The sequence below is a fragment of the Rhincodon typus genome, chromosome 3 (assembly GCF_021869965.1).
Source record: "Rhincodon typus isolate 14 chromosome 3, sRhiTyp1.1, whole genome shotgun sequence".
Taxonomy (NCBI): domain Eukaryota; kingdom Metazoa; phylum Chordata; class Chondrichthyes; order Orectolobiformes; family Rhincodontidae; genus Rhincodon; species Rhincodon typus.
The window spans coordinates 81,836,010-81,854,385 of NC_063334.1; the positions used below are offsets into that span (position 1 = coordinate 81,836,010).

Below are 18,376 nucleotides of genomic sequence, written 5' to 3' on the forward strand. Positions count from 1 at the left end.
ATTTAATACCTCACCCATTTCCTCTGGCTCCACATGTAAATTCCCTTCCCTGTCCTTCACTGGGCCAACCCTTTGCCTGGCTACCCATTTACTTTTTATATATGTATAAAAAGCCTTGGGATTTTCCTTAATCCTGTTGACCAATGACTTTTCATGACCCCTTTTAGCCCTCCTGACTCTTTGTTTAAGTTTCTTTCAACTTTCCTTGTTTTCCACCCTTACTTCGTGTGTTCACAGCCTCCTAGCCTTGATAAATGTTTCCTTTTTCTTTTTGATTAGGCTCACAATATCTCGCATTATCCAAGGTTCCCTAAACTTGCCATACGTATCCTTCATCCTTACAGGAATGTGCCGGTCCTGAGTTCCCAGCAACTTACACTTGAAAGCCTCCCACATACTGGATGGTGATGTGCCCTCAAACATCTGCCTCTAATCTACATTCTTCAGTTCCTGCCTAATATTGTTGTAATTAGCCTTCCCCCAATTTAGCACCTTCATCCAACAACTACACTTATCTTTATCCATCAGTACCTTAAATCTTACTGAATTGTGATCACTGTTCCTGAGCTGCTCTCCTACCGAGATATCGACCACCTGGCCGGGCGCATTCCCCAATATTATGTCCAGTATGGCCCCTTTCCTAGTTGGACTATCTACATACTGTTTCAAGAAGCCCTCCTGGATGCTCCTTACAAACTCTGTCCCATCTGCACTCCAAGCACTAAGTGAGTCCCAGTCAATGTATGGGAAGCTAAAATCACCCACAACAACAACCTTGTTACTTTTACATCTTGTCAAGATCTGCCTACATATCTGTTCTTCTATCTCCTGCTGGCTGTTGGGAGGCCTATAGTAAACCCCAAACATTGAGAGTGCACCTTTCCTGTTTCTGAGCTCTATCCATGTTGCCTCGTGGCATGAGCCATCCGAGGTGTTCTCCCACAGTACAGCTGTGATATCCTCCTTAACAAGTAGTGCAATTCCCCCACCCCTTTCACATCCCCCTTTATCCTACCTGAAACATCTGTACCCTGGAATGTTAAGCTGCCAATCCTGTCCCTCCCTTATCCAAGTCTCTTGAGAAATTCTTGAAGGAAATTTATTCTGCACTTAATTTCCTTATATTTTACTTGGGAGAGCTGAAATGGAAAGCATCCCATGCCCAAATTTAACACTTCAATCTTAATGGTGGTATAAATGCAAACATCTCTTATTGTAGAGAAAAACCTGAAATGATATGGCAGATTCATCAGCTTCTAAAAAGTGATAAGATATGGTAACGGTTCCTGAATTATTTCTGGCTAAAGGGCTAACTGAATTATTAATCTGTTCAGATTGCAATTTTCCTTCATTTTATACTTGTACCTCTGTCTCCTTTAATTAGTCTCCACACATTTAATGTCTGTTCAGAAGTCTTACATTTGAATGCAATCATGTATATTTAATGCTGTATATTTGTTCATGTTTTAATTTGGGAAAAGTTTAAAGGGCTATTTCAAAAATTGTATTAGTTCATGTCTTGATTGCTTATATAAACTCTTGTTTGATCTGCTTGAGCTAATAGTTCCGGTTTCGGTTCTACTCTGTCTCTCTCACAGCTACTGTCATCCAACGGGCTGCATTGAGCATTGTAGAGGAGGCCAAGGATGAATTTCCAAATCTGACGTCTCTGGTGCAATCCCAGGTACATTATAGGCCCCTGAGGAATAAGAAAATAAAATTCCTTCTGAAAAGATCTGTAAACAGGAGTAAGACAAACAATATGTGAACTGTAGTGTTCATTCCTATGATGTTAATTGTGCAAAGATACTTTTTACAACAGTATTATCCAATATATTAGTCACAAGCCAAACTTGGCAATTGGAAATCTAGAAGTAGCTATTTCCATTTTTGATCAGTAAATTGAGCACGAATAATAAACCCTGTTGCTGAGCATATCTGCAGAGTGTAGAGACTTTAAAAACTTTTTATGCACTTAATTGTAAATTGGCAAAATAAAAATAGAGTGAATGCATTTTGATCATTGTACTTTCTTGCTTAGTGTAGATTTATTATCTGCTAAGAGGGTGTGTAATACAAATTAAACATTTAACGTCAGCACCGTAGGAAAAACCATTAACATTGGTTAGAACTAATCTCTCAATACAATCAGAATAATCACTGAAGGAATAAAAAGCAAACACAACCAATTGCTTGCAGATCCAGCAGATGTTACCATGCCAAAGGGCACTGTGCAGCCAGCTGTGTTCTGTTTAGAGGGCAGGGCCAGATGTGTCTAAAGCTTTTTCGCTAGTCAACATTCTCAACACTGACAAAGTCAAGTGCCATGCAAAACAATTGTTGTTATGTCATTATGGGTACAATTCACTTAAGCCTAATATTCTGAGAGGTTTTGTACTTAGTGACTTTTTCCACCTATAATAAGTTGTTTCCTTGGTAGAGATGATGTGGATGGTCCAAAATGAAACTAACATATTTCCTTTAAAGTGGTTTAGGAATATTGTGCTTGGATGCCTAGAAACCATAGAATACAAGAAAAATTATGGCAGAGAAACAGGCCATTCAGTCCAGGAACCAATCCATTAAAGCATCAAAATCTCACTCCTACTCTGTAACCTTAAATAACACATTGACGACAGAACATTTTTCTGGGTCAAATGTTATCTTGTTATATTACTTACAGAAGTTGTTGAAGTGGACATACTAACAATCTTCATGTAGCCCCTACTCCAAATAGTGTCTAAATTTTGTGCCACCCATAAATTAGGACATTTTGGAAACAATTTCTTTTCCATTTTATTCAAAAAATTTAACAACAGCATCGTCAATGCCGAACTTTGTTACACTTTGCTGTTAACTGGCAGCCAACAAATACCTATTAATGCCCTACCCCTCACTGTTGTCTGAAAATCAATCACTTACTAATCAATGTTTAATGTTTTACCATCTATCCTATGACCTTGGTCTTTATCCAGTAGTCCATCATTGAAGTATGGAATCTTACAACATGTGAGCTGGTCATTCATCTCATCATGCCTCTCCAAATTCTTTGAAAGAAATATGAAGTTAGTCCCATTCTCCCATTTGTTCCTCATAGAAATGTTTTTTTCTCAAACATGACGCAAATTTTCTTTTAGAAGTTACTATTAAATCTACTTCCAGTACATTCCAGATCATATCAAATAACTGCACCAACATATTTTCCATTTTTCTGTGTCGGTTTTATTTTAGGAAATGGTTTTAAATTTGTGTTCTTTAACTAACGAATCAACCACCAGTCTTAGCAATTTCTATCCAATGGCTCATAAGTTTTGATAAGTAGGAATGACTATAAGTAAAACTGTGCTAACTTTTTTTTATTCCTTCATGGGATATAGACAGCATTGGCCAAGCCAGAATTTATTGCTCATTCCTATTGCCATTGAAAATTTTGTGCTAATCGGTGTTCTTGAACCACTGCAGCCCATGTGGTATCAACCCACAATGTTAGTGAGGAGATGCTCCAGGATTTGGATTCAGTGCAAGTGAAGGAATGGTAACATAATTTCAGGTCAGGATGTGACTTTGAGGGAATTATATTGTTGCATTCCCACTGGGTTTTATTCATTTGTCCTAGGTGGTAGAGGTCATGTGGAGGAAAGTCATTGAGATGCTTGGTGAGTCATTGGAGAGCATTTTGTACAACTGGTATGCATTGTTGCCACTATGTGTCAGTGGAATAGGGGGTGAACGTTGAAAATATTAGATGAGGCACCAATCAAATGGACTACTTTGTCCTGGATTGTGTCAAACTTCTTGAGTGTTGTTGAAGCTGCACTCACTCATCCAGGCAAGTGGGGAGTATTCCATAACACTATTGACATACCTTATAGATTGAGACAGGCTTTGCAGAGTCAGGAGGTCAGTCACTTGCTGCAGGATTCTAGCCTCTGACCTCTCGTAGCCACACTATGGCTGGTCCAGTTTGATATGTAGTCAATGCTAACTCCCAGGATGTTGATAGTTGAGGGGGAGGGGGTGAAATCAGTGATGCTAACATCATTGAACATCAAGGGACAACGGTTAGAGTCGCTTTTACTGTAGCTGGTCATTTCCTGGCACTTGAGTTGTGCATATGTTACTTGCCACTTGCCATCCCAAGTCTGGATGTTGTCCAGGTCTTGCTGCATTTGGACATGAACTACTCAGTGTCTGAAGTCACAAATGGTGCTGAAGCAGCTGAACACAACTCTGAGGAACTCCTGCAGAGATGTCCTGGCACTGAGATGACTGATGCCCGACAGTTGTAATGACCTTCCTTTGTGCCACATATGATTCTAACCAGTGAAGAGTTTTCCCCTGATTCTGTTGGCTCCAGTTTTGCTAGGGCTCCTGATGCCACACTTGGTCAAATGCAGTCACCTTATCTCTGGAAATCGTCTCTTTTGTCCATGTTTAAACCAAGGCTACAATGGGTGGCCATGGTGGAACCCAAACTGACCATCACTGAGCAGGTTATTGCTAAGTACATGATACTTGATAGCACTGTTGATGATAGGGAGTAGGCAGTTTGGGTGGTAATTGGCTGCGTTGGATTTGTCCTGGTTGTTGTATACAGGATATACCTGGACAATTTTCCACATTGTCAGGTGGATGCCAGTGTTGCAGTATTACTTTGAGGAGCTAAGCATATTGGTCAGTTCATTAGCATACGCGGTGTGTCAATCTCGGATGGTGTTAAACATCTATAAGGTTCTGGCTACTTCCTTCCAGGTAAGTCAAGTTTTGAGCCTTGTTGTTGAAGAACTATTGACATTTCAAGGGATATTTGTGGAGCCTCTGCCTCCTCCAGAGTTGTTTAAATGCCCACCACAATAAATAGCTATGAATCATTCTTAGTTTAACTGGTGCTGCTCCTGAACACTTGCCTTTCTACATTGTTTATTGAAGCTCATGCTAGATCATGATGCTTAAGATTCCCCTTTATCTTATCTGAATAATTTCAAACTCTTCTCCATTAAGTGGTAATAAGGTTGGCAAATCGATAACCTGATAATGTGGGAAAGTGCTGGATATGAGCTTCCAGGTGAATAAGGTAGTTAAGAAGGCATACGAGATATGTGCCTTTATAAGTCAAGGCATTGAATTCAACAGCAAGGAGGGCTTGACAGAGCTGTATATAATGTTAGGTCACAGCTGGAGTACTGTGCGCAGTTCTATTCACTACACTATAGGAAGGATGTGATTGCACTGAATGGGGTGCAGGTGATTCACTATGATGCTGCCTGGGATGGAATGAGAAGCAGTGGAGTTGTTTTCCTTAGAACAGAGAAGACTGAGAGGGGATCTGATTGCAGTGTATAAAGTTCTGAGCTGCATAGGCAGCACAGTTAGATAGAATGTTTTCCCCTTAGTAGAAGCATCAATAGTCTAGGCTATAGTTTTAAGTTAAAGAAGCAGGCAGTTTAGAGGGGATAAAAGTCAAAAGAACTGCAGATGCTATAAATTAGAAACAAAAACAGAAATTGCTGGAAAAGGTCAGCAGGTCTGGATCTGAATGGTTCTGAGGAAGGGTCACTCAACCCAAAACATTCGCTCTGATTTCTCTCCACAGTTGCTGCCAGACCTGCTGAGCTTTTCCAGTTAAGAGGGGAGTTGAAGAAACATTTTTTTCACCAAGAGGGATGTGGGATCTGAAACTCTGCCTAAAAGTGTGGTCGAGGTGGGAATCCTCAAGATATTTAAGAACTATTTAGATGAGCATTTGAAGTGCAATTGCTTACAAGGCTACAGGCTGATTGCTAGAAAATGGAATTAGAGTAGTTGGGTATTTAATGATCAACATGGATGTTATGGGACAAACGACCTCTTTCCATGTTGGAAAATCTCTATGACTCTCTATGACTGCACAAAATACAAGACAAATCTAATCCTGCCAATTAGCATCCTGTTATTCTACTGTCAATCAACAACATATTAGAAGGTGTTACTGACAAGGTTAACAAATGGAGCTTACATACCAACAATCTATTTGCTAATGTCCAGCGTTTGACAATACATGGCAGCAATAAGTGCAACATCAAAGAGCCTGAGCAAAACCGGAGACAATGAGAATCAGGGGTAAACGCTCTACTGGTTGGAGTCATATCTTGCGCAAAGCAAAATGGCCGTGCTGTTGGATACTAATTGTCTAATCCTGAAAACATGACTGCAAGAGTTCCTAAATACAGAAGCCCCAGCCGCTGTTGGCTGTTTCATCAGTTAACTTTGTGCCTCCATTTGCTTGTAAGTGGTAATGGTTGCTAATGATTGCCGTATTCATAACTTTGTGATTCCTCAGATTGTGAAGCAGTCCATATTTGCAAGCAATAAGTCCTGAGCAACACTGAGGCTTGGGCTGATGCATGGCAAATAACATTCATAATACACAATTTGCCAGGCAATGACTACCTCCAATAAGAGTGAATTTAATTATCTCCCCTTGATGTCTAATGAAATTGCCATTGTTGTCTAGTCTCTCCTTAAAACAATTTGGACAACTCTGACCAGAATGTTATTAATGAATTTGCCCAGATGTCCCACAATCCTGAAGTTGTCAAATTAAAATGACCACAAGCCTATACCAATGCAAAACAGTCCCAACTTTGTTAGGAACAAAGTTACAATAACCTTTAATACTAAACATACTATCTCTAATCCTGTTTGGCCCCTTAAGGCTACAATACTTCCCAAGTTTCTTACAGGTTTATGCAGTTGTTCTCTCTCTCTGGCTCAGTCTCTGGGTCTGTGAAACTGTTTCTACATCCCTCTCTCTGGATGGTCAGCTGGTCTCTGCCTCTTGTCATGCTGGTCTCCACAGAAGGCCTCAGAAGATTCTAAGCAGGTCCAAGAGAGGCCGCAGGTGAACCCTGTTTTTATACCTTTTAGATGGCTTTCTGGAACTTTCTATAGTTTTGGCCAATCAGAGAGATACACTTAATAGTTTGAAATAAGTCAATCATTTCGATGGCACTCTTCTGTTAGTTTCTTTGTGTAGCAGGACCAGGTGCCTTTCCATCTGGGCCCTCCTTTGTTTAGTGGATAAATTGTTGGGAATATGTCTGTCCAGGATAACTGTTGCCTTTTACATTATGCAAGTGTCATTAGCACCTGGCTGCTGTGTTTGCACTGTGTCTGGTGTGTGGGTTTTGTGATTTCAAAGTTTTAGTTGGCCAATGTACCCAGCATCCCTTGCTGTTTAGCCAATTTAGCACTCTATGTTTCAGCAGCCAGTAGGCTGCTGCACTGTCACTCAATGCCTGGCTATTAAATCCTAGAGGTTGTCATTGACCAGAAGCTGAAGTGGAGTAGCCACTTAATTAGTGGCTACAAGGCATGTCAGAGGCTGTTAATTATTTAATGAATAACTGACGTCTTGACACGGCAGGCTGTTCTGCTATCCTCAAGACTCAAGTAGGGAATACACTGTTGGAATATGTTCCACTTGCCTGTGTTGATCCAGATTTAACAACACACAAGAAGCCTAACGCCATTCAGGATAAGGCAGCCACCTTGACTGATGCCCCACCCACCATCTGCTTTGTGGTTAAAATCCACTTTCGCAGCAATGTTACTCTTACTGCAAGCAACTTAGTACTACTCCAATTCAAGTGAATCTTCCCTAATTGCCCATTACTGAACTGATATCAAAGTCCATAGGCATCTGAATACCTCTTGAACCTCCCCTCGAGTCCTGTGATGAGGGATTTAATTGTCCTTGCCTAACCTGCTCAATGCATGTAAGTAATCTGCAAATTATTAAACGGTAAGGTCTGGGCTTCAACCTTCGTGCTAATTACTATCACACGATCTCCACTGGATATCCATACCATTTTCAATCCTGCATTATCAGTTCCTAGGACTTTTAGGTTACCCTCCCAGTCTTTTCAAACATTTTTCGTCTGTCCTGTTATGTTCTTCATTTTGGCACCAGGCAGGCAACAAGTCATTTGGGACTCAGGTACGGGCTGTTTAAAGATGTTTCTATCCCTCTGATAATTTTGTTTCTGATCCCTGAATAACATTTGTTCCAAGGCAATGCAGCATTGGTTGTCCTTGCATTCATTGGTCTGACTGGTCTAAGAGCAGAAGAGCACAGAAAGCTGATTCTTACCAGAAAGCTAATTTTGGCAAGTTTCATGGAGCATTTTTCTGCAAAAGACCTAATGCAGTTTCTGACTTTATCTTGCCAAACTCACCTCATTGCTTATGCACTATGTCTCTATAGCACCCCGCTCATCCTATTGTCCCACTCCTCATGGGCAGCCATTCTCACCATTGCTGGGATCTCTCATAGAATCCCTACAGTGTGGAAACAGGTCCTTCAGCCCAACAAGTCCACACTGACCCTCAGAGTATCCCACCCAGACCCATCCCCCATAATCTACACACCTCTGAGCACTATGGGCAATTTAGCATTGCCAACCCACCTAGCCTGTACATCTTTGGACCCACGCAGACAAGGGGAGAATATCCAAACTCCACAAAGACAGTCACCCAAGGGTGGAATTGAACCCTGGTCCCCAGTGCCGTGAGGCAGCAGTGCTAACCACTGAGCCAACATGCCGTCCCCAATATTCCAGAATAACAAACAGTAGCACAATGTTTGAAGCCCAGTGCAGCACTGGAGGTCTGGAATTGCCCGTGATGATGCATGTACTGGGAGACCAAATACAAACCAATGATTTTGTGGGTATGAGTGGTGCAGCTGACAGAGGAGAGCACAATTATATATCTATCACTGTTTAATAGGCAAGGGATATTCAGCTTACATATTCTTAGCCACATCCTATCTTATAACACCGTCTAAATCAGCACTACTCTTTCCCCAATGACCAGTGTATCTCAGCAATTTCATATTGCTCAATGTGGGATCATTATATGCAGAAAAGCCATCAATTGGTTCAAAGCATTTAATTTATTCAGCAATAGCAAAAATGAACAAACAAACAAAAGTCCTATTGGGTGGAGTTGAGGAACTGCAAAGGAAGGAAAAGCGACCCTAAAAGGAATTGTGTATAGGTTCATAACAGTAGGCAGGATGTGGGGAAGAAAATAAATCAGGAGATAGAAAAGGCATGTAAGAAAGGCACTATTACAATAATCATGGGGGACTTTAATATTCAGGTAGTATGGGAAATTCAGCATGGTAATGGATCCAAGAAAAGGAATTTGTGGAATGTCTAGGAGATGTTTTCTTGAGCAGTTTGTGGTACAGGCCACATTAGGGAACAGGCAGTTCTGGATTTGATAATGTGTAATGAGGCAGACTGGATTAAGGAGCTTAAGGTAAAGGAACCCCTCGGGTTTAGTGACTATATATAGTAGAATTCACCCTGCTGCTTGAGAGGGAGAAGATTGAATCAGACGTAACGGTATTAAAATTGAGTAAAGATATGAGGGAGAAGCTGGCCAGAGATGTTTGGAAGGGGACTCTATCAGGGAAGACAATGGTACAGCAATGGTAGGAGTTTCTGGGGGCAATTCAGGAAACACAGCAGAAATTCATCTCAAGGAAGAAGAAACTTAATAAGGGGAGGACAAGGCAACCATGGCTGACAAGAGCAGTAAGGAACAGCATAAAAGCAAAAGAAAAAGCATACAATGTAGTGAAGATTAGTGGGAAGCCAGAGTACTGGGAAGCCTTTAAAAACCAGAAGGGAACAACTAAAAAAGCTGTAGAGGGGGACAGAAGATGAAATATGAAGATAAGCTAGCTAGAAATATAAAAGAAGATTGTAAGAGTTTATTTGGATGTATCAAAGGCAAGAGAGAAACAACAGTGGATATCCGACCATTGGAAAATGAGGCTGGAGAAGTAGTAACGGGGAACAAGGAAAGGTGGAACTGAATGGGTACTATACATAGTTTCACGGTGGAAAACACTAGCATCATGTCAGAACTTTAAGAGAGTCGGGGGCAGAGACAAATGTAGTCATCACTCAGGAGAAGGTGCTGGGGAGGCTAAAGGGTCTGAAACTGGATATATTAACAGGAACAGATGGACTGCACTTTAAAGTTTAAAGAAGAGGACATTGTAGAGACATTGGTGTGATCTTTCAGGAATCACTGAAGTCAGGGAGGATCCCAGTGGACTGGAAAATGGCTAATTTAATATAGTGGTTAAGAAGGGAGGGATGCAGAAGATGGAAATTATAAACTGGTTAGCCTAACCTCAATCATTGGTAAGATTTTAAAGTCCATTGTTAAGGATGAAATTAAAGAGTACTTGGAAGTGCATGGTAAAATAGGACTCAGTCAGCACAGCTTCATTAAGCGGAGATCATGACTGACAAATCTGTTAGATTTCTTTGAGGAAGTAATGAGCAAGTTGGACAATGGAGAGCCAGTGGACGTTAATTGATTGATTGATTGATTGATTGATTTTATTGTCACGTGTACCAAAATACAGTGTAAAGCTTTGTTGATGAGTGGTACAGGCAGATCACAACAAGCAAAGGATGTGCAGATCAAAAAGACTTAGAGACATACTGGTTACTTAGCAGATTACATTATTTGAGACTAGAGTCCAGTCAACAGTCTGATAACGGCCGGAAAGAAGCTGTTCCTGAACCTGCTCGTGTATGTGTTCAGGCTTCTGTATCTTCTGCCTGACGGAAGAGGTTGTAGGAAATCATTACCGGGGTGCGATGGGTCTTTGATGATGTTGGCTGCCTTTCCATGGCAGTGAGCCATGTAAGTGGAGTCCATGAATGGAAGGTTGGTTTCCGTGATGGTCTGGGCTGTGCACACCACCTTCTGTAGTTTCAAAGGTCCTGGGCAGAGTAGTTGCCATACCAGGCCGTTATGCACCCGGAGAGTATGCTTTCAATGGTGTATCTGTAGACGTTGGTGAGGGACCTGATGGGCATGCCAAATTTCCTGAGCCGCCTGAGGAAGAAGAGGCATTGTTGTGCTTTCTTGACTGTTGCATTTACCTCGGAAGTCCAAGACAGGTCGTCAGTTATCGTCACTCCGAGGAACTTGATGGCCTTCACTCTCTCAACTTCAGTTCCATTGATGTATATGGGGCTGTGTTCTTGGGTCACCCAACTTGAATGCTGCATGTCTGGTCTTTAATATCTATTTGGATTTCCAGAAGGCCTTTGACAAGTTGCTGCACAGGACACTGCTTAATAAGAAAAGACCTCATGCTGTTAGGGGCATGAATAGAGGATTGGCTGACTGGAAGAAGACCAAGAGTAGGGATGAAGGGGTCTTTTTCAGGATGGCAACCAGTGACTGTGGAGTTCTACAGCAGTCAGTGTTGGGATCATATTATACATTAACTATCTTAACAAAGGAACTGAGGGCATTGTCGCTGAGTTTCACACAAAGACAGGTGGTGTGACAAGTAATGCTGAGGAAACAGGAAGGCTGAAGAAGGGCTTTAACACATGAGGAGAATGGGCAAAGAGACAGCAGATGGAATACTATGTGCGAAAGTGCGAGGTTTTGCACTTTGTTGGGAAAAGAGGTGTAGACAATTTTCTAAACAGGAAAGGCTTCAGAAATCTGAAGCACAAAGTGACTTGGGTACCCTAGTTCAGGATTTCCTTAAGGTTAACATGCAGTTTCAGTTGGTCAGTAAGGAAGGCAAATACAACGTTTTCATTCATTTCAAGAGTGACAGAATACAAGACCAGGGATGCACGGCTGAGGCTGCGATCAGACAGCATTTGGAATATTGTGAGCAGTGTTGGGTCCCGTATCTAAAGATGTGCTGGCATTGGAAAGAATCCAGAGTAGGTTCACCAGAATGAGTCCCAGAATGAAGGGCTTGAGATATGAGGAGTGGTTGAGAACTTCGTGTCTGTACTCAATGGAATTTAAGAGGATGAGGCAAGATCTCATTGAAACTTACAGAATATTGAGACGCCTGGATAGAATGGACATGGAGGAGATATTTCTGCTAATAGGAGAGACCAAGGCCCAAGGGCACAGCCTCAGAGTGAAGAGATGACCTTTTAGAACCAAAATGAGGAGGAATTTCTTCAGATTGTGGTGAATATGTGGAATAGATTGCTGCAGAGAGTTGTGGAAGTCAAGTCATTGAGTGTATTTAAGACAGAGATAGGTTCTTGATTAGTAAGGGGATCAACAGTTATGGGGAGAGAGCAGGAGAATGGGGTTGAGAAACATCAGCCATGATCAAATAGTGGAGAAAAGTGATGGGCTGAATAGCCTAACTCTGCTCCTATATGTTATGGTCTTATGGTATTTGCGTCCCCAAACAGAAGCAGACTGCTTGCCTTTTGGGCACGAACAAATTAAGAGTCAATGAATGATCCAGCTCAAATCTGCTAGAACCAATGTTAATTAAGTCCTGAATAGTTTGTTGCACTGTTCTACAGAAGGTAACGTTTGGCTTTTTCAATGTCCTCATCTTCCACCTAAGAAGTCTGTTGCTGCTTTCCTAGCTCTTCAGAGTCCATCACATCTCCTCATTATCTGTTCCAGAGCACTTTGTCAGGAGTGTACTACATAGCTTCCCCAATCCGATCCAAACATCAGAACGTCATTTTCAGCAGGCCTATTGTTTGTTCCACCATGACTCTTGTTGGAGAACAGGCAACATTGAAACTATGCTCTATTTCAGTCAGGTGGTTGTATAACACAGTCATAAGCCATGGTCACAGAGAATAGCCCTGTCTCCCAGTAACCATCCTTGTAAGGGTTTCAGCTCTTTAAATGCAACAGGTGCATGAGGGTTCTCAAGGATTTAGTCATCATGGCAGCTCCCCGAGTACCTGGCACAGACTGTCAGTTTGTGATACCAATGATCACAGATGATTTGTAAATGGAACGGAACCCTTTTGCATTAATGCGCTCAGCTGCATCATGACATGGCCTTCTCAATGCAATGTGTCTAAAGTCTGTCATGCCCTGTCCCTAGGAGGTGCCAGCTTTGTTAGCAAAGCTACCGCCCAAACTGCAACAATGATTTTGTCATGGGGAAATTAGATGAAATGCTGAAATCTGTCATAAATTGCATTGGTTACAGCCTTGATACATTTGTGGGTTCAAGATTGAGAGATCCCAAGCAATGGCTCCTTGGAAGAAGCCAGTTGTATAAAAGTTTAGCACAGACATCACCTGATGGCCACTGGGACAGCATGGCCACCCTGCTTCAGGTTGCAGGTCCCACTCCAGCAGATGTGACAGTGTGCTGAGATATCCTCAGTCTGTAGTGACACTGTGCTTCACACCTCTGGAGGAAGTGGCATTGAATATGATAGACTCTAGGCCTGCTGTACTTCTGTTCCATCCTGAGGAGACCTACGGTGGCAACTGCTTCATGTGGAGGTTGCTACTGGTGCCGGGGTTGCTGGAGCATCTGTCCTCATCCATTTCTCTGCATCTTCATTGCATCACAGCAACAAGGACGATAACCCTATTACGGCTGGATCCATCGGTCATGTTTACAATGAACATCTGTGGAGAACATAAGAAACAGAGCAGTTATTAGTAATGTGATCACTCAACACTCACCACTCACTAGTAACAATTTACCATACTCCTCCGTACAGTGGGACACGGAGCAGTTTGACAAGGAGGGCCATGAAACGCCTCTAAATGGATCTTTGATATTTCATCGTATTCTGGTGTATGCAGCACCAGTAATGTTGCAAAGAGACAGTGGAAGTTTGTAAGTGCTCTGTGAGCCCTTGACCTCCCAGCCCAACATCATCCAAGAAAGATATCACTGCATATAACAGCATGTTGGTGAATATGTAAAGCTCATGGTAAGAGGAAACCAGTTCTGTACCCCTGTGCAGTCAATGGGATCTTGCATTATCTTTATCTTAGTGATCTGCAGATGCCACTCTTAAGATTGGATGTGGTTACTTCTCCTTCACAGAGATCACTCAGTCTGAAGTGACCAATGACTAAGATTCCATGTGAACAGCACTTGTACCCCATGCAGTTGCATACTGCATGGATTTCACATGCAACGTTCTATTAATACAGATGACTTATCTATACTGTAAAAGTGCATAATAAATTTCATTGTCCTTTGATGGGCCTCATGTTTGTCATAAGTAGATCCCATCTGCTCAGATGGAAGGGTATTACTGGCTCCCCCCACTCCGGATATAGTTATGGCCATTTTCCATTACCAGTGTGCATTAACGAGTCGATTGAATATGGAAAGCAACGCAAGTTGCATTTGGCAGAGTCTCAGGCAAGGGCCTCTTCTGAACCTTCATGTGGTTGTTCTTCCTCAAATTCCCTGGCCAGCCCATCTCTACTGATCCCCCATAAGACTATAAAGCCAATAGATATAGCACAAGAATTATGCCATTTGACCCCCTGAGTCTGCTCTGCCATTTGATTATGGTTATGTTTCTCACTCCCATTCTCCTGCCCTCTCCCCATAACCTTTAATCCCCTTACTAATCAACAACCTATCCAACTACTCTGTCTTAAATACACTCAATAACTTGGCCTCCACAGCCTTCTGCAGCAATGAGTTCAAAAGATTCACCATCTTCCATTGGAAGAAATTCTTCCTCATCTCAGTTCTTAAAGGGTCGACCCTTCATTCTGAGACTGTGCCCTTGGGTCACAGTCTCTCCCACTAGTGGAAATATCTTCTCCATGTCAACTCTATCCAGGCCTCTAAGTTTCAATGAGATTCCCCACCTCATCCTTCTAAACTCTATTGAGTACAGATTCAGAGTCCTCAACTGCTCCTCATATGACATGCCCTTTATCCCCAGGATCAATCTTATAAACTTCTTCTGGACTCCCACCAATGCCAGCACACCCTTTCTTAGATATGGGGCCCAAAATTGCTCACAATATTCCAAATGTCGTCTGACCAGAGCCTCATATAGCCTCAATAGAACATCTTTGTTCTTGTAGTCTAACCCTCTTGAAATGAATACTAATATTGCATTTGCCTTCCTAAATACCAACCGAACCTGCATGTTAGCCTTTAGAGAAACTTGAACTAAGTCCCTTGAGTTTCAGATTTCTGAAGTCTTTGCCCATTTAGAAAATAGTCTATACCACTATTCTTCCCATCAAAGTGCATAACCTCACACTTTCCCACATGAACCCATACAGCGCTTTGAATTTTGTCTGTAGCTCTCATCATTACACCCTGAGCTCTAATCCTGGCATTGTACTATCCATTTCCCTAACACAGCAGTGTTCCCTGATAAGCCCCCTTGACTTTCATTGAGCTATTCCCTAGGACTGACTGTTGTCCAATCCATCACCAACTTTGAGAGAAGGGCCTGACTAATGAGTGACTAGACTACCGATTGATTTGTGTACAGCTCCTGATTGACTCAATGTCAATCCCATGACATGTTTGCATTGCATCTGAAGGACTGACTGTGGCTCACTCCCTACATAGTGATGAAACAGTCCCCAGTCAGGTCCTACCCAAGCAGTTGACTAATCAGGTCCAAACCCCTGGACTGGAAATAGATGACGCTCTTTATCAGGATTCCCTGACTGATGGCACTCTTGATGTGACTGAGGAATGCTCCACTTGGACTTTAGGGCATGGCCAATTGACTGATGCATATGCAGTGTATATGCTGTGTAGGCTGCTCGCATATGCTGCAGATGTAAGATTAACATAACATGACGCTGTACGGCAACATGTCCATCTCCTTGAGTGATGACTGCTGACAACTTCTGCAAGCTGCCCTGGCTTTGTGGCTGCACTATGCAGCTAGGCAGGCAGAAGTACTGTAAGACTTTAAGCTCTGGCTCAGGGGGCAAAGTATCAAAAGGCAAGGCAGAGATGCTGTTAGCACCAAGCAGGCACAAAGTGAGTGAGAGCTAAGAGAATGAGCAAGCAGCCTTGAAGTGCAGCCTGGTCTAATTCATGAGCTGGGTGCATGTTCTTACATCAAACTGTCCTGGCAGCAGCATTGCAATGAAACATGCTGGCGTGCTCGAAAGTGCAGCATTGAAGTGCAGAACTGTCGTGTCATTGGATCATAGATGTTTCTATTGTGATGCAGTGAAGTTGATATGTATCAGATAATGACGTTCATAGATTGGGGGTTGTGTGCTGATGCTGTTATGTATCAGATGCCAGGTTCACAAACTGGAATGTGTGAGGTCACTGCCCAGGGAGTGATCTCTGAGATGTCAGTGATTGGTGTCCAAGGTGGAGGTCTGGAGGAGCAGGAGGTGAGCTAAAGTCTCCAGATACCTGCTGTATCTGTCATGTCAAGAATTATCATCATCAAGTTTCTATCCAACAAATGGGAGAATGGAAAGCTGTGTATCAATGAGGTGAGATTAGGAAGTAGTGAAATGTAAATGAATGCTAATTTTGTACATCAATCCCTCACTGTGCCATAGCGAGAATCCCATTTCACCATTCAACAATACATCGGAAAATGAGACTTTTTACTCTTGATGTCAAGAAATTCCTTACTGTTCAGGTCAGATTTTTCTTAATTTTCTCACCTTTGCCAATGCTGTTTTCTGCCCCATTAAAAAAATAACTCAAATGATGTCTCTGAAAGACTATTTTATCACACTTCTGTGTGAAATTGTCAAATGACCCATGACTTCATTTTAGAACTGTGTCTGCTAAAAATGTTCCATGTAAGTATAATTTAAAAGATGGAGCGATAGAAGTTTGTCTGCACAGCATTGACAGACTGGCTGAGCTTTGCAGTGGCAGGCAGACACTAGCTGTGTGACTCATGCAAATTTCTTTAAGGATATCAACTAGAAATGTTGGTGCGCAAATAAATTTGTCCGAGAGACGTTGTGATGTATTGAGGATTGTTATCAATTCACAGAATCACAGAATTGTTATGGTGCATTTAGTCTATTGTGTCAACCACCTTGTCTTAGATATCAGCTAGCGCCGGATTTCCGAGCAGTGGGGAGGTATTTTGTGATGAGACTGAATGAGGCGTTTTCTTTTAACTAGTTGCCCACCTGGAAACTGAGCTGATTTGGGCTTGGCTCCCTGTAGATGGAGAATGCACGTGACAATAAAAGGATATTGTATATTGTATTTAGCGTATGTGACGGTTCAAAGAGATTCTGGCTATGGGGCGGCACGGTGGCTCAGTGTTTAGCGTTGCTGCCTCACAGCGTCACGGGCCTGGGTTCAATTCGACCCTTGGTTGACTGTCTGTGTGGAGTATGCACATTCTCCCCGTGTCTGCGTGGGTTTCCTCTGGGTGCTCCAGTTTCCTCCCACAGTCCAAAGATGTGCAGGCTAGGTGAATTGGCCATGCTAAAATTGCCTGTAGTGTTCGGGGATGTGTAGATTAAATGGGTTGTAGGGGAATGGGTCTGGGTGATATGCTCTGAGGGTTGGTGTGGACTTGTTGGGTCGAAGGGCCTGTTTCCACACTGTAGGGATTCTATGATAAAGCAGTAAATATGTGCTGCTCAGCTGTAGATTTTTAAGTGTTGTGGGCAGTTTTAGAGGGTCAGAAAAACTGAGTTAGAAATGGGACTCCAAGAGTTCAGAGATTGTGGAGCAGCATTGTAAATCACAAGAGGGAATCATGATCACAGGATGGGTCCAATCACAAAGAGGGACAGTCTAATTGTTTGGCAGTATTGTTGGTCCATGCTTATGAGTGAGGTCCTATCATATAGAGTGAAAAATAGGTTTGGTTGGGCTTTGGGAAGTACACCTGCTCCTCTTGGCCCGCAAACAGTGCTAGAAAAGGAATGTACCCCATCCTCACAATCATCAAGTTTAAGGCCTGGGAGAGAAAATCAGACTCAATTTCTGACTCAGATCTCACTTCATATCACCACATATATTTTCTCATCATTAATTTCACTTTTATTTTGAATCAACATATTCAGACATGTTTCAACATACCTCTGGGCATGTGGGAGTTGTATTCGACCTCTGGCCTAGAGATAGGAAGAGTACAACTGTGTCACAAGACCCCTTTGAAAAGGCAATTTATTTACAGTTTAATTCTATTAATTAAATCAAAGGGGTTGCCATTTAGATGATGGACACCACTTGAAAGGAGCAGTTAGAGATAAATAATTCAATTTATGCCACAGCTATACTCACTTTAGATTTAAGTGCCTGAAAAAATTAAGGCTGTTTAAATGTACTGCGAACAAGAACAGTAACAACCTGCATGTCTCTAATGACTTTAATGTCGTAAAACATTTAGCCATAGCAATTTACAACACAGATGGAGGCTGTTTGGCTCATCATGTCTATACTATCTCTTTCAAAGTCCAATCATGATTAGTCACGAATCCCTACTTCTTATCCATAAATCTGTAAGTGCCTCAACCCAACTTTGTTTCAGATTGTTCAGAACATTTGTGATTTCATAATGTTGACATTAAGCACATTTCCACTCTGTGCAGCTGTAAATATTTCCAC

The 18,376-nt window shown here is 42.1% G+C and overlaps 1 protein-coding gene across 1 annotated transcript in view; it reads left to right on the plus strand.

Moving 5' to 3' along the window:
• Nucleotides 1–1,596: 1,596 nt before the first annotated feature.
• Nucleotides 1,597–18,376, plus strand: part of LOC125487471 (spermatogenesis-associated protein 9-like) — a 29,918-nt gene continuing 13,138 nt past the window's right edge. Inside the window, exon 1 of the mRNA XM_048619067.1 lies at nt 1,597–1,684. The gene's annotated coding sequence lies outside the window, so the exon portion shown is untranslated. The remainder of the gene's footprint in view (nt 1,685–18,376) is intronic.